The sequence below is a fragment of the Dermochelys coriacea genome, chromosome 21 (genome assembly GCF_009764565.3).
Source record: "Dermochelys coriacea isolate rDerCor1 chromosome 21, rDerCor1.pri.v4, whole genome shotgun sequence".
NCBI classification, from domain to species: Eukaryota; Metazoa; Chordata; order Testudines; family Dermochelyidae; genus Dermochelys; species Dermochelys coriacea.
This window is the reverse complement of record NC_050088.1, coordinates 6,842,330-6,861,247: the sequence shown is the minus strand read 5'-3', so window position 1 is coordinate 6,861,247 and position 18,918 is coordinate 6,842,330. Positions and strand designations below refer to the sequence as shown.

The 18,918-nt window shown below is 48.0% G+C and overlaps 1 pseudogene; it reads right to left on the bottom strand.

Annotated features, from left to right (window-relative positions):
* Window positions 1-16,323: 16,323 nt before the first annotated feature.
* On the bottom strand, window positions 16,324-16,784 carry LOC119846359 (annotated as a pseudogene).
* Window positions 16,785-18,918: the final 2,134 nt, after the last annotated feature.

Below are 18,918 nucleotides of genomic sequence, written 5' to 3'. Positions count from 1 at the left end.
ATGAATCAGCGGGCAATGCCCGGAGGAACTCTACTCAGATTATGCACAGAAAAGGCCCCTGTCTAAATCCTGGAAAGGCGGGCAGACCCTAAAGGAATAAAAGGCCTGCCCCCTCAAACAGGGAAGGGGCCACAGAGCCAAGAATCAGCTAACCATGGGGGACAAGTGGGACAATAAATGATAACACAGGAATGGGAATGGGGGTTAAAGTGTAAAACAACAGAACCAGATAGGGACTCTGAGCAGAGAGCCCTGGGCAGGGTCCATTGCTCCTTGAGGGAGTCCAATGAGTCAGGGGACGCCGCCTATAGGAACTCTGCCTGGGTGCAGGCATGGAAAAGGCCCCAGTCTGCAGAGCAGGGACAACAGAGGTAGTAGCATTTCAAAGCTTCCCCACCCTACCCCCTTGCAATCTGCCTCAGCTCAAGGCAGCAGGAGCATCACCAGGGGCAGTGCAACGTGCATGGCCCAGTCAGTCCTCAGTCTCTCTGCTGAGGCTACCAATCATGAGGATGGTTCCTGAGATGTGGTCAGCAGGCCTCAGGGACCTGGGGTGGATCATTTCACACAGAGTCTCCAAATAGGCACGGGGTGATATTTTTGGTCACAAGGCCAAATTTGAATAAGGTGAAAGGCTCCGTAACCCTCAACCAGTCTCTCCTCCTTCAGAGAAGATGATCAAAGTTCACTGCAGGTCTGTTTTATTTCCCCTTCAGAGCTCTGGGCTGTAGCAATGTGCCATTGGAAATGGAAGAACTTTCATGTGGGTATTTCTCCTCGTCAGATCTCCAAAGAAAGATCAATCAAACAGGGAATCCTGGAAGCCCCTTAAAAAAATCAGACTGAAAGCAACATACTCAGGTTAAAAGAAACCTCAAAACTTTGTTGTTCTGATTGTTCTGTACTAAAAATTACTACATGGTGTCTTAGAAATAGATTTGCCTCTGGGTCTACCATGTGTCAGCCAGACACAGAATGAATAAGCACTAAATCATAACACTTGGGGAGAAAAGAGAGGATTTATAATAAAAAGAACAACAGCTCATGTTCGTCAGTCAGAACTGTTTAAGAAGTGGTGGGCAACCTGCGGCCCGCACCGCTTCCCGCAGCTCCCATTGGCTGGGAACAGCGAACCGCGGCCACTGGGAGCTGTGGGTGGCCATGCCTGCGGACGGTCAATGTAAACAAACTGTCTCACGGCCCACCAGTGGATTACCCTGATGGGCTGCGTGCAGCCTGCGGGCCACAGGTTGCCCACCACTAGTTTAAGAGATCATGACAATGGCCTGGAATATGGTGGCAGTACAATGGACTGTCAGTGCGAGATAAACGATGGGGCATTTTATATTGCATCACTTCCAAGGTGTTTGTGTTTAGAGAGGGAGACACTCAACTTCTTAATGACATTCAACGCCTAGGGGCATTGTGGAGAAGTCGCTCACCAGTGAGACAGACTGGTAGGCCCTGCTACCAGTTCTCATTGCACTGGGATCAGAATGGTTCCTTGGGCTGGCTGATGAAACAAGTTTGTTCAGTTGTTGCAGTCAATCCTAAGCGTTTTAAAGAAATATTATAGGATTCATTGATAAAGCTGAATGGAGGGAGGTCAGTCACCTAGCCATGTGATTGGCTGGTATCTATTTGATGATATTTTTCCTAACAATACTATGGACAGAACAGTTGCATGCAGGAATTGAGTGTTATTTAATGGGAGTCACCTTATTAAATGGGAATTCATACCCACCTGCCCCCACAACATATACAGCCACACTCATCCACAACTACATTCTCTGCCACCCCCACACATATACTCCCATCCTCCTCTGTACCAACATACAGCCCCCACATACACATTCTTATCCACACCCACTCATGAACTCTGTCTAGCTCCAGCTCACTTCATAAATTTGTTAGTCTCTAAGGTGCCACAAGTACTCCTTTTCTTTTTGCAAATACAGACTAACACAGCTGCTACTCTGAAATCCGTCTAGCTCAGATGCACACTCAGCAAGCCCAGTTAGGAGATCCACACATAGAACACCACCAAGCCAGGATCTTCTACACAAGTGTATACAAGAGGTGTACAAGAGGCACTTCAAAGATATGTGATTCACCTCCCAGTCAGCAGCCTGGGGCCATCTGAAGGCTGATGTCTCTCTTTCTTTCTCTGCCTGGAAATTCCACTCCTGATGCAAGTACAGTAATTGCTGGGCTTGTCAAAGAAGAGATAAGAGGAGAGAGAGATCTAGCTTTCTCCTTCCTGCTGCTGGGTTCTCCTACCCCGAGTGAAAATATTAGCCTCCACTTCTCAAAGGGGCCAACCAAAACTCTTTCTGTGTGTGGTCGTTAGGGGAAAGCACTGGCTTTGTTGGTGACCTGTCATTATTTTAAAAATTATTATGAGCTATTATTGGTATTATGGTAGCACACAGAGACCTCAACCAAGATCAGGGCCCCAGGGTGCTAGGTGCTGCACAGACACAGAGTAAAAGCCGCTCCTTGTCCCAAAGAGGTTATAGTCTCAATAGACAAGATAAGCAACTGGTGGGAGAAAGGATTGTTATCCCCATTTTCCAGATGGGGCACTGAGGCACAGAGAAATAAGGTGACTGACCCAATGTCACACAGGGAGTCTGTGGCAGAACCAGGAACTGGACCCAGATTCCCTAAGTCTCAGCTTAGCTTACATCCATAAGAGCATCCTTCCTGTCAGGTCTGAAGGTGGCAACAGTGGCAGGAGTTTGCAAGTTCACTCATTCAATTGGAGAAAGGTGCTCTGACTGCTGCCTCACTGAAATTCACACTGAAATTAACGGGGCTGCAGACGAAGGCAGAATCTGACCCCCAATGCATTATGCCCTTTTGATTCTTTAGCATCGAGGTGTTTGCACAATGCTGATCGCTCCATGAGTGGTTTCCAACAAAGGGCCTTGAAGCCATGTGAATGCAGTAGAAGCTCCCTGGGTGAAATCTGGCCCTGTGCAGACAGACAGCAGGAGGCTTGGGCACCACTTAAGTCTTGCTTTAGGAAGGAAGGTGGGGCATATGTCTAAGGCTGACTCTCTGCCCGTGGGTTGGAATTCACCCAGTGACAGCTAGGTCCTGCCTCCCAACACAAACAAAAGACAGGATTTGTTGTTGCATAAACAGAATGCAGGATGGGCAGATCTCAGCTGAATCCTTCGTTCCATCTTCCTACCTGCTCACTCGTGGCTCTGGCTCACCTGCAGACCGTGGAGATAAGTGGCTCATTTCTACCCACGGTGTATGCCCTCTCTCACCAAATGTGCCAGGTGAAAAGCCAAAGGAAGGAACTGGCTGGCTGCCAATGGGAAACAGCCTTTCACCTCTAGTGAGCTGATTAGGATGGCAGCATCTGATGGCTGTTCCCATGGGTGGGCTGTTCAGTGACCCATGTGAAATGAACTGCTGCACAGATATCCACCTCCAAGAAATCACCATTGTGCAAGTGGCTAGTCTAAGAGGAAAGGGTCAAGATCCGAATGGGCACAGAGACAATCTCATGGTTAGAAGATGTTAGGGTGAAGTACGTTGTGGGAACTGGATTGGAGGAAACCTACACTGCTGCCATCCACGTTGCTCTGAACAGATGCAGGTCACCGACATGCAGAGACCTGGCACAGGACATATATATCACTTAAGACCTTTGTCGGGTGCATCAGTGGGATTTAAGTGGTGCATCAGCCTGCTGCTGCATGGGGGGGAATATTACAGTCTTCGGGGTGCCTATCTGGATCTTTCACCAGCACCAGATTCACACACCAAGTATTTGGTCAAAGCGCTAACATGGGTTAAGAAGGGCTGCTGCTGTAAAGGGCCACCCAGACTTCCCATGTGAGTGGCAGGCACTTGTCTTGGCCTTCACTTCTTGCAGCGTACCCAAGGCACTTGGCAAGTCCATTGCCCAGCCAGAACCACATGCCTTACCATCTGCTATTGCTAAATATCTGTCTAAAAATACCGAATGCCCAGGTCCTAAGGAAACTCTGAAATATGGATTTCTTGGGCTCCTGGGAGGCTACTTTTACTACTGATGCTCACTCTCCTGGCATGCATCCCCCAGGAGCTTTCAAACTGTACCAAAACAATAAAAGAACAAATCCCAGAGAAGCCAAGTAATAGACTGGTTTCAAAGTAGCAGCTGTGTTAGTCTGTATCCGCAAAAAGAACAAGAGTACTTGTGGCACCTTAGAGACTAATAAATTTGTTAGTCTCTAAGATGCCACAAGTACTCCTGTTCTTTTTAAGTAATAGACTGTCACATCATCTTGTGTCCAGAGGCCCTAATTTTTTGCACTGGTGTAGCTTCACTGGAGCAGTGTAAGATGGATTTAGCATTGGGCCCAGTATAGATGCAATGCACCAGTGTAAGAGGGAGTTTTCATTGGGCTGGTGCAGTGGGTCTATATTACAGGTTTGCACTGGATATAGTGATACTGGTCTAAATTTCCTTAGTCGTAGTCTTAGTAAATTTCCTTAATCCTTAATTTTAGACTTTGCAAGTCCTAGGAGAAACAGAAACAAACAAAACAAGGAACTGTTTGGTCCCAAATAGACTGGATTTCAGGTATAGCCCTTTTGATTGAGATTCTGCTCGTATGTCTTCTGGGACAATTTCTTTTCCTGCTTTTCTCGCCTTGTCTTGTCTTTCTTTCACACCGAGCCTGTTAACAGCAGGAATGCAAGTGTTCTTCCTGGTCACAAAGGCCGTTTTGCTCCCTTGGTGAGACCGCATGTCACAGCTTTATGGTTCTAACACTGGCATCTTGGCACATTTCATGAAAAAAACAGACATTCCAGGGGCATGAAATTGCCTTTAATGGTGACAGTTTCCAAGCAGAATGCTGAAGTCATTTTCACCTGCTTCAAAATACCCAGCTCTGGGGATTTCTTTCTTTTGGAGCCCGATTCTGCAAAGGTGCTGGGCACCCTTAACTCCCGCTGAGTTCAGTGGGCTTGTCATAGGATCAGAGAATCCCAGATGAGAACAATACCATATCTTGGCCCTATGGGAGTTTGACCATCGACTTCAATGGAAACAGGATCAGGCCCGGGTTGCCAAGTCAGTTTAATGTGGATCCTTTGGGATGAAAGTCAGTGAATAAAAGGCTGTCATCAATAACAGTCATTGACTGAATAGAATCCCTTTGCCCCCTGACTGTCTGCTGCAGCTCATGGCTGTGAGAGCAAGGGGAGCTAGGAAGGAGGAGGGGCAGCGGAAATGGTGGCTATGGAGCGAAAGAGCCGTTTCCAAGGGCTGGCTGGAGAATCCCATGTTTAATGAGCCTGTTTTATTCTATCCCCAGCTGATGGGCCTTAAACTGTGAAAAGTAAACACTGCATGGGGAAGGGGGAATGGATTCAAGAGTGATCCAAGGGGCCGGGAGGAGGGAGGGTTAAGAAGGGTAACTAGGATTAAAGACAGATTTCAGAGTAGCAGCCGTGTTAGTCTGTATTCGCAAAAAGAAAAGGAGTACTTGTAGCACCTTAGAGACTAACAAATTTATTTGAGTATAAGCTTTCGAAGCTACAGCTCACTTCATCAGCCGATGAATCCGGAATGCATCCGATGAAGTGAGCTGTAGCTCATGAAAGCTTATGCTCAAATAAATTTGTTAGTCTCTAAGGTGCCACAAGTACTCCTTTTCTTTTCAGGATTAAAGACATTATCTGCAGCTCAATTACCGGGCCCACCTCATGGCCTTAGCCCTTCATTGGCACTGGGCTGTGGAGGGTCCTAGCAGCTTGGGCAACATCAGGCTTGGAATCACCTCCTCCATTGGTGACACCAGTCCTGAAAGTTCCAGCTGTGGCACATTACAGTGGGATTGTTCAGACTGGGTCCCCTCACCTGGCAAAGGAGGGAACCCTGGTCTGGAAAGGGGAGCCCTAAATACTTGTTTCTTTCTACAATCCTCACCCTGGAGTTTGTTTTTTCCAGCATTCCCATCTCACGGAGGTCTTTCCCCACAGCCTCCAGACAGTTGAGATTCAGCACCTGCATTTATGATCAATCTGCTCTACCTTTTGGCCTCGTTCCACCCCGCTCTGGCTCCGGGCCACCCCCAGGGGGTAATAACTTATGAGAAGTGATCCTCAGCAAGATTCAGAGGCTCCCATCTAGTTAGACACCTGAGAGTTCAGATGAGTCTCCAAACCTGCTGAGTCTGCAAGGCTCATGGGAAAAGGCTTTCTTGTGGGATTCCCAGCAGTTCTTGCTTCCGGTGGGGCTTCCTGTACCTTGGAAACAGTCTTTCTCCTGCGACTCCAACCTCCTCACCCATGTCACTGGCTTCCTATCATCTACTGGTACAGAAATCTGCGGGTGGAGCAGGCACTGAATCTTTTCACATCTTGCCGGTGCCCCTAATGGTGCCACCTTCTGCGAAAGTTACAGCCACCAGCAATTTTAATTGGACCCATCGAGCCCAAATCTGCTCTTGGTTACACCAGTGTAAATCTGGAGCCCAGCTGCCAATCTCTGTGACTCTGGATTTACGTGGGCCAAATGGAGAGCAGAATCCAGCCTCCCCGTTGCTCACATTGGAAAGACAAAAAGAAAAGGAGTACTTGTGGCACCTTAGAGACTAACAAATTTATTAGAGCATAAGCTTTCATGAGCTACAGCTCACTTCATCGGATGCATCCGACACTGAAGTGAGCTGTAGCTCATGAAAGCTTATGCTCTAATAAATTTGTTAGTCTCTAAGGTGCCACAAGTACTCCTTTTCTTTTTGCGAATACAGACTAACACGGCTGCTACTCTGAAACCTGTCATTGGAAAGACAGCGCTCCCTATCTGGCAGAGCCAGCTGCCCTGTCTTACGCAGGGATTCCTTTGTCCCCGTGGCTGGGCCGGTATTTGTTCTCCAGTTCTGAGCAAGCCCTTGACAATTTTTACTGAGGGGGAAAAAATGTTGTTTTCAAAAGACACCTCAGACCAACAGTTGGTTTTACAGGCGGGTACGGGGGGGTGACCAGCCCCTCAGCAATGTCTTGTCTGACTGCAGCAAGGACAGCACAGACCCAGACCTGAGCCATAACATTCCTCCCCTGCCCTCCACCCCTTCCTCCTTCTGGGAGAGAGGAAAGGGAAACCGCAGACACTCTCTGTGCTCGGCTGCTTGCTCTGAGGGCTCAGACACTCTCGACACTCAGGCCAGCAGCACAGCTCAGGGTCAATAGCAGTTCATGAGAAACCATCCAAGGCTGACCAGGAAGCACCTTCTTCCTGACACGGGGCTGGGAGCACTATGAATACGTGGGAGGCTGGTCTGGCCTTGGGTTTCTTGGGCGGCCCGGCTGCCTAGTTCAGGGCACTTGGGGAGATGGGCTGCAGAACTGAAAAATGACACAGATCGGGGGTGGGGGGTTAGCGTCAGGGCTGAATGAGAAGGAAGGATGGGTTTGTGTGTAAGGCAGGGACACAGGAGACCTGGGTGCAGTTCCTGGCTGTGCCACTTACTCCCTGTGTGACCTTGGGCAAGTCACCTAGTCGCTCAGTGCCTCAGTTCCCCATCTGTGAAATGGGGAGAATAACTGTGTTGTCTGCCTAGATTGCTAGCTCTTCAGGGCAGAGGTTGTCTCTTACTCTGTACAATGCCTCTCACTGGGCAGGAGGGGGCTGATCTCAGTTGGGGCTCTAGGCTGGCCTGGGATCATCAATCTCCAAGGCACACGAGCACAGTGTAACACAGTAGCCACCACCCAAACAGCCAGAAGTACCTCTGCAGTGCCCAGCCCCTTCCCCCCCCCTTTTCAGGGCTCTCTAAACCAACCTACACAGTCTGGCTCATCTTGGGGTCTGGTGTCTTTATTATCACAAAAAAACCACACAACCCACAAATCTTCTCCCCCGGTCTGAAGCTGGGCACAGCCCCTCCTGCCTGCAGTACTGTCCCTTCCTGCTGCCTGAGAAGATACAAGGCCTAGCCAATGTTCTTTGCCTTCTCCCAAAGGAAAACAAAACTTTCTGCTAGACCTCTTTACCCATCCCCAAGTCCCTTCTTCAGGGACCACTGCAGGAGAACCGCTCTCCCTGCAGCTTCACTCTGCAGTTCCCCCTTCTAGTTCTGTCCTCCCTGAGCGCTCGCTGACTCTTTATCGCCCAGCTGCTGTTCCTGCCCCGTTAATTGGCTCATTGGGGAGCCCTGCTCTGGCATAGGGGAGCTGGATCTATTTCAGGGGGCTGCCCACCACCCTATGGCATACTGCTCCTGCAATGTGTGCTGGATGCTCAGAAATGGACCCACCCCTAGAAATCAGTTATGGGTTATTTGTAGGGGGACTCAGTTGGATGCGGGGCAGTGGGGAATTCCCCCGGGAGTTCAACCACCCACCCAACCTTCTGTTTGTGGGGACAGTTTAAAATCACTACTTCCCCCCGCAGCCCAAGGATAAACAGTCATATGTTAGAATGATTAGCAAACACAGATGTGTGGGGATTGGTCACCACGAATAAACTGAGTGGGCAGCAGCAATCAAAGTTATTGTGCAGGGAGGGGGACAAAGCCCTTGGAGGGAGAACATCACCTGGAAAATCTTTGGGAGCCACATGCATTGTGGTGCAACCAGGTTCATTCCAAAGGCAAGGGGTTTGGTCTCCAGGGGTGAGGTTAGGAGTCTGTTCCTTTATGATCCATGGATAAAAATCTCCCTTTCAGAGATAACTGATGAGTAACTAGAGAGGGAAGTTCCCACTCCCAGCCCATATTCTTGGACAGGACTGTGACTCATAGAGACCCCAGAGTACCAGGGGACAAAAGCAGTGGGTTACAGACGGGAGAGGGGAGGAGTGAAACCTGGCAGACATGTGCCACTGAAACCCATGGGTGGGGACTCCCAACCAACACACACACACGGCAGCCCCCTGCGAATGTGTGAGCCCCAGCCTGACCGAGAGCATTTCCAACCTCCCAAATGAAGCCAAGTGCAAAAACGTTAAACAACATCAGCAGTGCAAAGTAAATGAACTATACACAATTGTTTGGGTGGGAATAATCTAAGGTGCTGTTAACACCCCTCGGGGGAATGTGTTTGAGAAATACAGAGGACTCCCAAATAGTGCGGGGGAAAACACACACTTGGTGAATGAGCTGCTGGAACAGAATGCAATCTCCCTCTTAGTATTAATGACCACAAATGATTATTCACAATCAGTACTTATTAATGGTATATATTGCAATAGCAGCTGGAAGCCCCACTAGTCCCGTTGGGCTAGATCCAAGGATGGCTCTCTCGCTTAAAAATGTCCACGCTTAAGGAGGGAGACAAGCTTGTCTCCTGCCCGTTTCCCTCCCCTTGGCCAGATGTTTGTTTGTTTAGTTGGAGAGACAAATCCAGGGTGGGTTGAGCAATGACAAAGTCACGCCAATCGCAGGCAGGAAAAGTGGTTAACCTCCATTAAGAACAAATTGTCTCTCTCCCAGCCCTGCGCTGCGCGCTGCTCATTCTGGCTTGGGGTGGGGAGTACCTCTGGGCCTGCCGGAGAGGGGATTGTTAACTAGGCTAGCTCTGCTTTTTGGCACCAGCCTAGTGCACAGACAAATGATTTGCTGCTGGCTTTAGTCTGTTTCCTGCCTCTCCTCTCAGTATAGACAGTTATTGTCTCTTTGCAGGCACTCGGTGCAGTTTCATTTCTGCCTCTCAGGGGTAGCCAGGGGGAGCTTACTCCTCCCCCTTTAATATCAGGGTGTGGAGGGATTTGCTTAGCGGTTAGCCCTTTAAAAAAAAGCAGAGCCCAGTTTGTCCTGTGTCAGGGTCATGGGGACGGTTCCTGTGATCAGTTATTGCAACAACGATTGAAGCTATCTCCCGCCTCCTCCATCCCCGCCCCTTCAGATGGAAATCTGGCTGAGAAGTGCCATTGTATTTGGACGCTGAACGCCTCCAAGGAGCTGCCCTTGTCTCAGGCTTTGATTTATGGGCAACAACTTTGCTGTTGTTGTTGTTGTTGTTGCTTATTAAAGAGAAGTGTTGAAAATAACAGAACCTGGCACCTGCTCAGGCTTAAGCAGCTTTTGGGTAAAGGGAAACAACTCTGGTTCAGAACTAACTCCCAGGCAGGCTCTCCATTGAGTGATAGGTATGTGATAATGTGGGTGGTCATACATCGAGGTCAGAGCCAGAAGCCAGGAACCGGAACCAGAACCAAGGCTCAGGACGGGAAGCAGAAAGCGAGCAGACTGGAGTAACACGAGCACAGAAGTAACGAGAGCTATAAGCATCGAGTAGCCAGAGCCCCGCTGCTACAGAGTTCAAATGCAGGCCCGTAGGCTGGCTCCCTGTAGCCAACCGGGTGGACCAGCCAATCAGGTGATTTGTCAGCATCCAGCTGGACTCCTTAACCTGGCCTGAGGGCTGCTGAGGCACTAGCCTTCAACACAGTCCTGTGTTGGCTCTGTTCTTTTATAGCTTTGGGCATGGTCTGGTAGTCAGATGGATTGTGCTGCATTCCTTTGTCTGGCACAGGCTCCTTTGGCAAGTCCCTTCACCTCTTTGTGCCTCAGTTTCTCCAACTGTGACATGGGGATGATCCCTATTTCCCTACGTTGTTGGAAAGTTTAGTTGATTCAGGTCTGTAAAGCACTTTGAAATCTTCTTATGAAAGGCACTGAGAGAAGGGCAACCTATTATTACCCCATTATCTTTCTCACTGCTCTGTGCTGAGCATCAATTGTCTAGGTCTTTTACCCTTAGCTGGATGCATTTACTTATCTTCAACAGCTCAGAAAATGATCTAGTGCTTTTCTTAATGGAAGTCTTTGCACCTCTAGCTATCTTGACCTTCCCTCCCATGATCTGGATCAATTTTCTTTCTATCCCACTGATCTCTGGGCAGCAGATGGTGCAGCAGTGTTCTGCTGCATGGACCTGAAACATTTAACATCACCCTGGAATGAGGCCCATTATCAGGCATGATTACGGCTGGGGCCCTGTGTTGTGGCACAAGATGCTATCTAGCACAGGAAGTATTGCATTTTCAGATGCAGATGGTAACAACAGGATTTCAGGAAACCATGCAGTTGATGATATATGTCTTCAGGTAGGCCAGAGCTATAGATTTTCACTTCTCTCCAGGAGGCATTGGTTTGCAAACACAGGGAGCTGCTATCTCCGGAGACTAAAAGCCCGTGGTTGTTTTTCAGTCCCACCCACCACTTTCTTTTCCTTTATCTCTTTTCCTGTATATTGTCCTCAGTCTACATTTTTAACTAGTCTCCCTTTCCTCCTTCACTTCCGATGAAGTGAGCTGTAGCTCACGAAAGCTTATGCTCAAATAAATTTGTTAGTCTCTAAGGTGCCACAAGTCCTCCTTTTCTTTTTGTGAATACAGACTAACACGGCTGCTACTCTGAAATCTTTCCTCCTGTTAACCTGCCTCTGATGCAATGGGGCAAAACACAAAGAACAACAGAGACTTCAAAATAAAAATCCCAAAGGCATCCATGGGAAGGTGTGGGTGTGTACTACGGGATTAAAGTAATGTCTGGGCAAGCTCACTGCCAGGATATTAGTTGAATGCAGGTTTATTGCTTATTGTCACTAGGATCCCCCATCATAGAGCAGGACCCTTTGTGCAGGGCACTGTAGCGGAACAAAGATGTAGCTGTCCCATTTCCACCCATTGTACGTGGTGGTTTAGTAGCTGTGTCGGTCCTAGGATATCAGAGAGACAAGGTGGGTGAGATGATATCTGTTATCGGACCAACTTCTGTGGGTGAGAGTGACAGGCTTTCGAGTTTACATTGAGCTCTGCTTCAGGTCTCATTTCCACCAGGGCAGTGTTCTATTTGTTATTCATCTCTAGTTATTGCTAACTCAGGGGAGCTGCCAGTTCCTGAGTGTGATATAAAAACCCAAGTTCCTGACCATTGGTAAAGGAGTACTTGTGGCACCTTAGAGACTAACAAATTTATTAGAGCATAAGCTTTCGTGAGCTACAGCTCACTTCATCGGATGCATTTGGTGGAAATGCACTAAAGATCTCACCGCATCTTTTGTAAAGGCAGGATTGATGTGCTGGATTGATGATGCCACACCAAACTTCCTACTTGGGAAATTATATTCTGCTGACCTAAAATTCTCCCTGCAGTTTGGAAATAGCCTTTTTCTTATTGGCTGTGTGTCTATCTCATCTACCCAAGGATTTTATATTGCTGCCCATCACCAGAGCATCTGAGCGCCTTTCACATAAAATCAATCGCAATGATGAAGCCCTTAATAGGTTTTCATGGAGTCTCTGGTTCTTCTCAGGCTAAGAGCTCTGCTTGGGGCATGGGTTTTTTTTTGTTTAGTTTGTTTTGTTTCAGGATTTGTTTTGAGATGGCCATTTGGGTATAAGAGGGAGTCAGTGTTTGTAACAATCTTATGGTGAAAAGGATTTTGGGGAGGAGGTGGTCATGATGGGTACACAATGCTTCCCCTTGATGGTCAGACTCTGGATTTGTCTGATCTCCTCTAGCAGTTTGTTCCAGAGCTGGATCCCCTTCAATTGAGAATGCTTTGTCCCCAGCTCTCATTGTGCTTTGCCCTGGATTTTGAGATCTCTGTTGCCCCAGAAGAGCCCAGCTGTTGTAGTGGTTCCTAAATTGAAATTCCTGTGTAGTGTTACTTTGTGCTGTTGTCACTTTCCACCCCAGAGGTGGCTGCATTTCAATGGTGCATGAGTTTTGTAAAGCACTTTGGGATCCTTATGGAGGAGAGATGCTATGTAAACATAAGCTGTTATTATATAGTAAGGTGTTAACCTTGTAGTATACTTTAAATCTAGCAACTGTCAGGGGGAAAACACCTCTGTACTTTTGTTTATCAATGAATAAACAGTTTTAACTAATTACATAGAAGGTACCTGTAACATAACTAATACACTTTATCTTGCAATACTAAATATATACCTCTGCTGTGATGAGGAAGTCATAAAATTAGCTATGCTTTACACTGTATAGGAGCTGTTTCAAAACAAGGAATTCTTGTACATACCGCAAAAATATTTTAAGGTGTTTTAGAACAATGATATGTAACAGTGCTTTCAAGTGTATAACTCAGCAGCTTTCTTGTGTAATAAATACACCTCTCAGATCGAATATCCCTAAGGCTGAGAGGTGAAGTAGGGGTGGCTTAAATCTACCTTCTATCTAATATCTGTGTTTGTTGCTAAAAGCATCACATGAATAATTCCCTCCAACAACAACCCACTAACCTCAGCTACTTAACTAATAATAATAATGCTTACCTCCAATATAGCAATTTTCTTCAGTAGATCTCAAAGCACTTTACAAAGGAGATTAGTATCATCATCCCTGGTTTACAGATGGGGAAACTGAGGAACAGAGTGAGGAAGTGACTGAGCCAGGCATAGAACCCAAGTGTACTAGAATCAGTCTACTAAGTTACCCTGGGCAAAAGATACTGCCCTGCTAGTGCTTTTGAATGCCTGAGTTTTTGAGAATCCTTTATCTGAAAATCCAGCCCCTTTAAAGTGAAAAGTTTGGCACCCAAAAATCAGTGTCTATTTTGAAAATGTAGGACACTAGAGATGGAGAAATACTGTCTTGATGTCTTTAGCTCAAGACTGGCTGCCTTTCTGGAAGAGATGCTTTAGCCAGGTACAAATTCCTGGGCTCAATAAAGGGGTATCTGGATGAAATTCAATGGCCTGAGATATACAGGTCAGACTACATGATCTAATGGGCCCTTCTGGCCTTAAAAGCTATGAATTGACACTTAAGTCCCAGGCCTGACTCTGCCACTGACTTCCTCTGTGGCCTTGGCCATGTCGCTGACCTGTTCTGTGTCTCTTTGCCCTCTGTACAGTGGGGATAATGCTAGAAAGCTGCCACACAGGGAGCTAGTGATGCCTAATTAATGCAAGGTTACAGTGTGCTTTGAAGCCTGTGGTTGAAAGCAGGTGCTCTGGAAGGGCAGTGTATTGTTATACCCCAGGTAGTGGATAAGGGACAGCAGGAGCAGATACCCGCTGCAGAATCCTGCCTGAGGAAGGCTGGTTTGGTCTTTGCCTTTCCATGCTGCTGGAGGGTCTACCACACCAAGAGGGAGGGGTTTATCTCGGGGCTGGAGGGGGGGTGGGTGGAAGAGAGGAGTTCAAAAGGGCATGGAGAGGGGCTGGCGGAAAATATTTATTACCTGGTAGAATGCGCCCGAGCGTCCGATAATCCTGCTCCCAGAGCGGGGGTTTCCAAACACATTCCCCTGCCTTAAAGCCCCGCACTTCACTGAGGCCAGGGCTCAGCCCTATTAACATTCCTGGGTGAGATGAAAGCCGCATGCCAGCAGTTAGCCAAGCTCCCTGAGCAGAAACAACACCTGCTAAAGCCATGTGCTTGCTCCTTTTTAAAAGCAGAAAGGGGGTGGGAGGGAAAGTAGATACATTTTGCAGTGGGAATCCATCTCCCGCCAATGCACTGTTATGAACACTAACCCACCTGGTTCTGCTTTACAGCCCTCCTCTTCCATCAGTGACCTTAGGGGCCACAGCCAAGGGTCCAGGGATCAGAATCTGTGGAGGCTGCTTTTTATCGGGTGGATTATCCTGCTTGGGCTAGAGAGTGGGACCCTCAAGCCAGGGAGCTGAGGCAGGAGCCGTGCAAGCTGCCTTGACATGCCTAGTGTCCTACTGTCAGACCTCCCCATACCATGGTCAGTGTGTATTACCTGTCCCGCTCTCTGTGTCCACTCTGGGTGTGTCGCAGCTCTCGCTGTGGGGCACCGATGCATTAGCTCGAGCTGTAGAGAATTGTGCTTTTAGCTCTGGAGGCACCCAGTTCACTCCCTAGTGCATCAGCCAGGAGAGCTGTCCTCACACACTCTGCAGTTGTATTTAATTGTCAAGTGGATTATTGCTGTTAGTGTCAGAGCTGTAAGTCTTATGGTGGCACATAGCTATTAGGGTGATGATGGCCATAAATGATGATGATGACTACGCTCACTGTTACCTTATTATTTCACAGCAACATCTAGAGGCCCCCGCTGCAGTCAGGGCCCCTTCCCACTAGGCTCTGCGCAAACACAAATTAAGAGAGAGTCCCTGCCCCAACAGCTTACAGCTAAAACAGGCAGCAGGTGGGAGGGCAAAGAGACACAGAGATGGTGCGACTTGCTGCATTGCTCTGCACCTACAAAGAACACACCCTGGGGCCTATCCCAACTGGTTCATTCAGAAGTGAGTGGCATGATGCACAAGCTGGTTAGAAGCTTGCAGCAAAAGCTGCTTATGTAGTTTGTGCTATTTCCACTGACTGATGGCAGCTGCCAAGTTACACAAGTTTAGCAGCAACCTCCCTCCCCACCCTAAAATCCAGAGGGTGCTGGGACTTTGCCCTTGTTAATCTGGGTGTCCTCAAAAGGGCTTTAAAACACTCCTGAGTTTCTTAATGGATCTGGAAGCATGCAGGGAATTCTCCGCAGGGGGTGATTGCACATTGCCCTTGTTACTTTCATCTGAAACAGGACAAGAGGGGAAAAAATTCCAGGCATTCACATCTTTCTTCCTTTCATTTGATTTCACCCTCCGTTAACCAGCGAGTAGTGGGGCAAGGGGCGGAGATGTGAAATGTCTTTTATTAACCCAAGTGGAAACGGAGGGGAAAATGTTACAGTGCTTTACAGATTAATAAAATCTACTTCCGTGCAATAGCAGGACAGCAGCACAATGAAGTTGCAGGGGTGGGGGAAGAAGGAAGTTCCCTCTAACACTCAGCATGCACTGACCCCATCTCAGCTTTTACTGCTACATTTCAGTTTCAGTCAGTCAGTCCTTTTTTAAGCAGCAATACTTTAAAAACCCTAAAGAGATGAGGAGGCAGTTTCCTGGGGCATCACTGCCTGCTGCAAAAATCTGAGCTGGTCCCCTAACACTCTGAGAATCTGTGGTCCCCGCATTTGTACCCTAGAGTTCAGAGTGGGGAAGGAACCCTGACAAAGCCCTTATCATTCTGTGAAATCAAGACCCTGGGTTGGAACCTGAGTATCCCCTTCCCCTTGCGGACTGAGAGTTACAAGGGGGAAGGGGAGGAGGAGCTCTGCATCAAACTCAACAGACTCCATTTATTCCAGTGCCATTGTGGTGATTGTTGCTCTGTCCCTTGCGTCTCTTGGAACCTTTGTTCCTCTTCCTTTCCAAAGCTGCATCTCAGACATTCGGTGCCTCATGGCACCAACGCCCCCACTGCCATGCTCTGAAAGTACTTCCTGCTGCCATCTCCATCAATCAGGCCTTAGGGTAGGAGCATAAGAAGTGCTAGTGTCTGTGCATGGTTGTGATTGCATCAGCTTGTGTTTTTATTTTTAATTCAACAATTTTATTGTATACATTTACATAAGAAATGTTGCAGAGGTGACTGGAAAACTTTTTTAAGCATCCTCTCCACCAGCAGGTGCATCTCCACCCTTCGTGTTTCTGGTGTAAATCACTTGGGCTCGGTACTTGGACACAAGTTAGATCAAACTTTTACTGAGCAATTCTTGGAGAGCAGCCCTTACTAAAGATCCTCAAATCTTCAACCTTTCAGACACTACAGCTGATGTGATGAGCTTGGAGTTGGGCATTTCTTTGCACAGTTTATCATAAGTAGCCTTATCAAACAAAACAAGGTTGTTCAGCTTGTTTCTTACTTTCCCTTTGGACCACTTCTTTTTTTGGCTTTACCCCCAGATTTGTTCACTGGGTCCTCATCTTTCTTCATGGACTTCCCTGCATCCTTCTTCTTCGTATCATCCTTGGGGGGCATGGCTGCTGCTGCTACTTCAAGATGTCGTTGGGTAGGCAGCCCTCTCCAACCAGCTCAACAGAACCCCAGCCCTAACCACAGAACCAATCACTCTGACTAGCTTGAGTGGGCACAGTGCCCAGTTCCAGGGGCCCACATTTCACATGGAACCTCTGAGTACTACTGTAATACAGCTGGGGGATGCTATTTTAAGACTAGAACTATGATCTTGACATTGTCTTTGAAGAAAGTCAGTTGCATGTTGAGCCTGAGTGGGACAGCTCATGATTGTAGAAAATTCCCTTGAGCAATCGCTACCCAGAATGATGCAAACTAAATAGAGCAGGGTGGAGGCCAAGCGCGTGTGTGTTTTTCAGCCTGGGGGGTAAGCTTGCCCACAAGTTGCTGATGCTTGTCATGAGAGCTGGCCCAAAGCCTTAATACAAATACGAGCCAGTCTGTGAACAATTACTTCTCCATATTGAGTTACAGTGTAAATAGACCATACTGGGTCAGATCCATGGTCCATCTAGCCCACTAGCTTGGCTCCAACAGCAGCTAGTACCAGAGCATCGGGGGAGTGGGCAGAACAGACCTGTTGGAGTGACCCACCCATCTTTCCCTCCCAGCTTCTGGGAGTCAGAGCTTTAGAGTCAGTCTGCATTCACTTGCAGCCCTGGTAAGACCAGGCTTGAGTTTTGACCCTGTTCTGTACTGGCTACATTTTCAGAACTGACATGCGATTGTGGGTGTCCAAGCTGAGATGTCTAACCAAGGCCTGATTGTTAAAACATGAGCGTGTAGCGCTTTCTATGTATCAGAACCCTTTATGGTGGTTCCTGTTGAACACCCACCATTCCTAGCCATTGTAAGTTTAGACCTAAACCCAAACCAGAGTCTTTCATCCAACCCTCCTGCCTGTTTCTTCTGAAGTTAGAACTACAGTGTCACAGCAGTTAGGGCTAGAAGAGACCAACCGCTTGAGTCTGATCGCCTGCCTGGGACAGGCAACCAAAACCCAGGCACTAAACCCAGCAACTGAAATTGGACCCAACTATTACCGCCCAGGGCTTTGGCAATGGAGCAAGGGCCCCACCTCTTTCATCCATCTTTGCAAGCTGTTAACGGGTCACCCTCTACTCTCAGCTGCTCCCCGCAGCAGCTGCTCACCCTCCGGTCAGCTCTATCCCACAGCTCTCAGAAAAGGAATGGAGAGTAACAGAGGTGCCATAGGGCAAGAGCCTCTGCCCCACCCTTTGACTGTAGACAGCAGGTTTATTCTAATCCTCCCCAGGAAAACTAGGCTGGTGCTGCATGCTTGATAAAATCTGGGTGGAGGAGGCTCGCTCTCAGAAAAATGACAAAATCTTTCTGTTGTTCTGAGGACAATTCCCTTCTCAGTTCAGGTTAGACAGAGCGCTCCCTGTGGCATGCATAATCCCCTCACTGTTGCTGTGGTCTCAGCGCCCTATTCTCCCACCTCGTATTAGGGCTGTTAATTACACTGATTGTCATCACCCTCCTACTTCTCACTAACTACATGTCTTGCAGGCTCTTGGCTGCTATATGGTTTAGCAGCCCAAAGGCACTGAGTGACTGGGTGGTCTGCTCTGCATTCTTCCACTTGTATGTGAATAGACAGAGCCCCTTAGGCTAGAGACAATTCTTCTGCAGATACAGCTGATGCACCAGGGATACCCTCCACCTAGGCAGCACTCTGCATTCTCCATTCAAGCTGGCCTTTGCCTCTCAAAGAGAAGCCTTCTCGGTGGAGAACGATCCTATAGGAATTAAGCAACAGCTGAGAAGTTCCAGCATCATGGGTGGAAGAGAGATGAAGGATTTGTGGGGGACTTGCCAGGTTTGACCAATTCCAGTTGAGACTGGAATGCGTCTGTGGGTAAAACTTGTTCCTAGCTGTGAAGGTTGATGGCAGTGCTTGGAGTGGCCAGAACACAGGATGCTCTGTGTGTAGGAGAAGAAAGGAGGGAATTTGACTGAATACAGAATGGGAATTCAGTCCTCACTGTTAAATGAGCCTATGCCACCTACCTGGTGAACCAAAAGACTGATTCAGTGGGCAGTGAGGCTGCCTCTCTGGGTGGTTATTCTGTATGTATTAATGAGCATTAAGGCTCAACCCCTTTCAGGGTCTGAAATGGGGGAATAA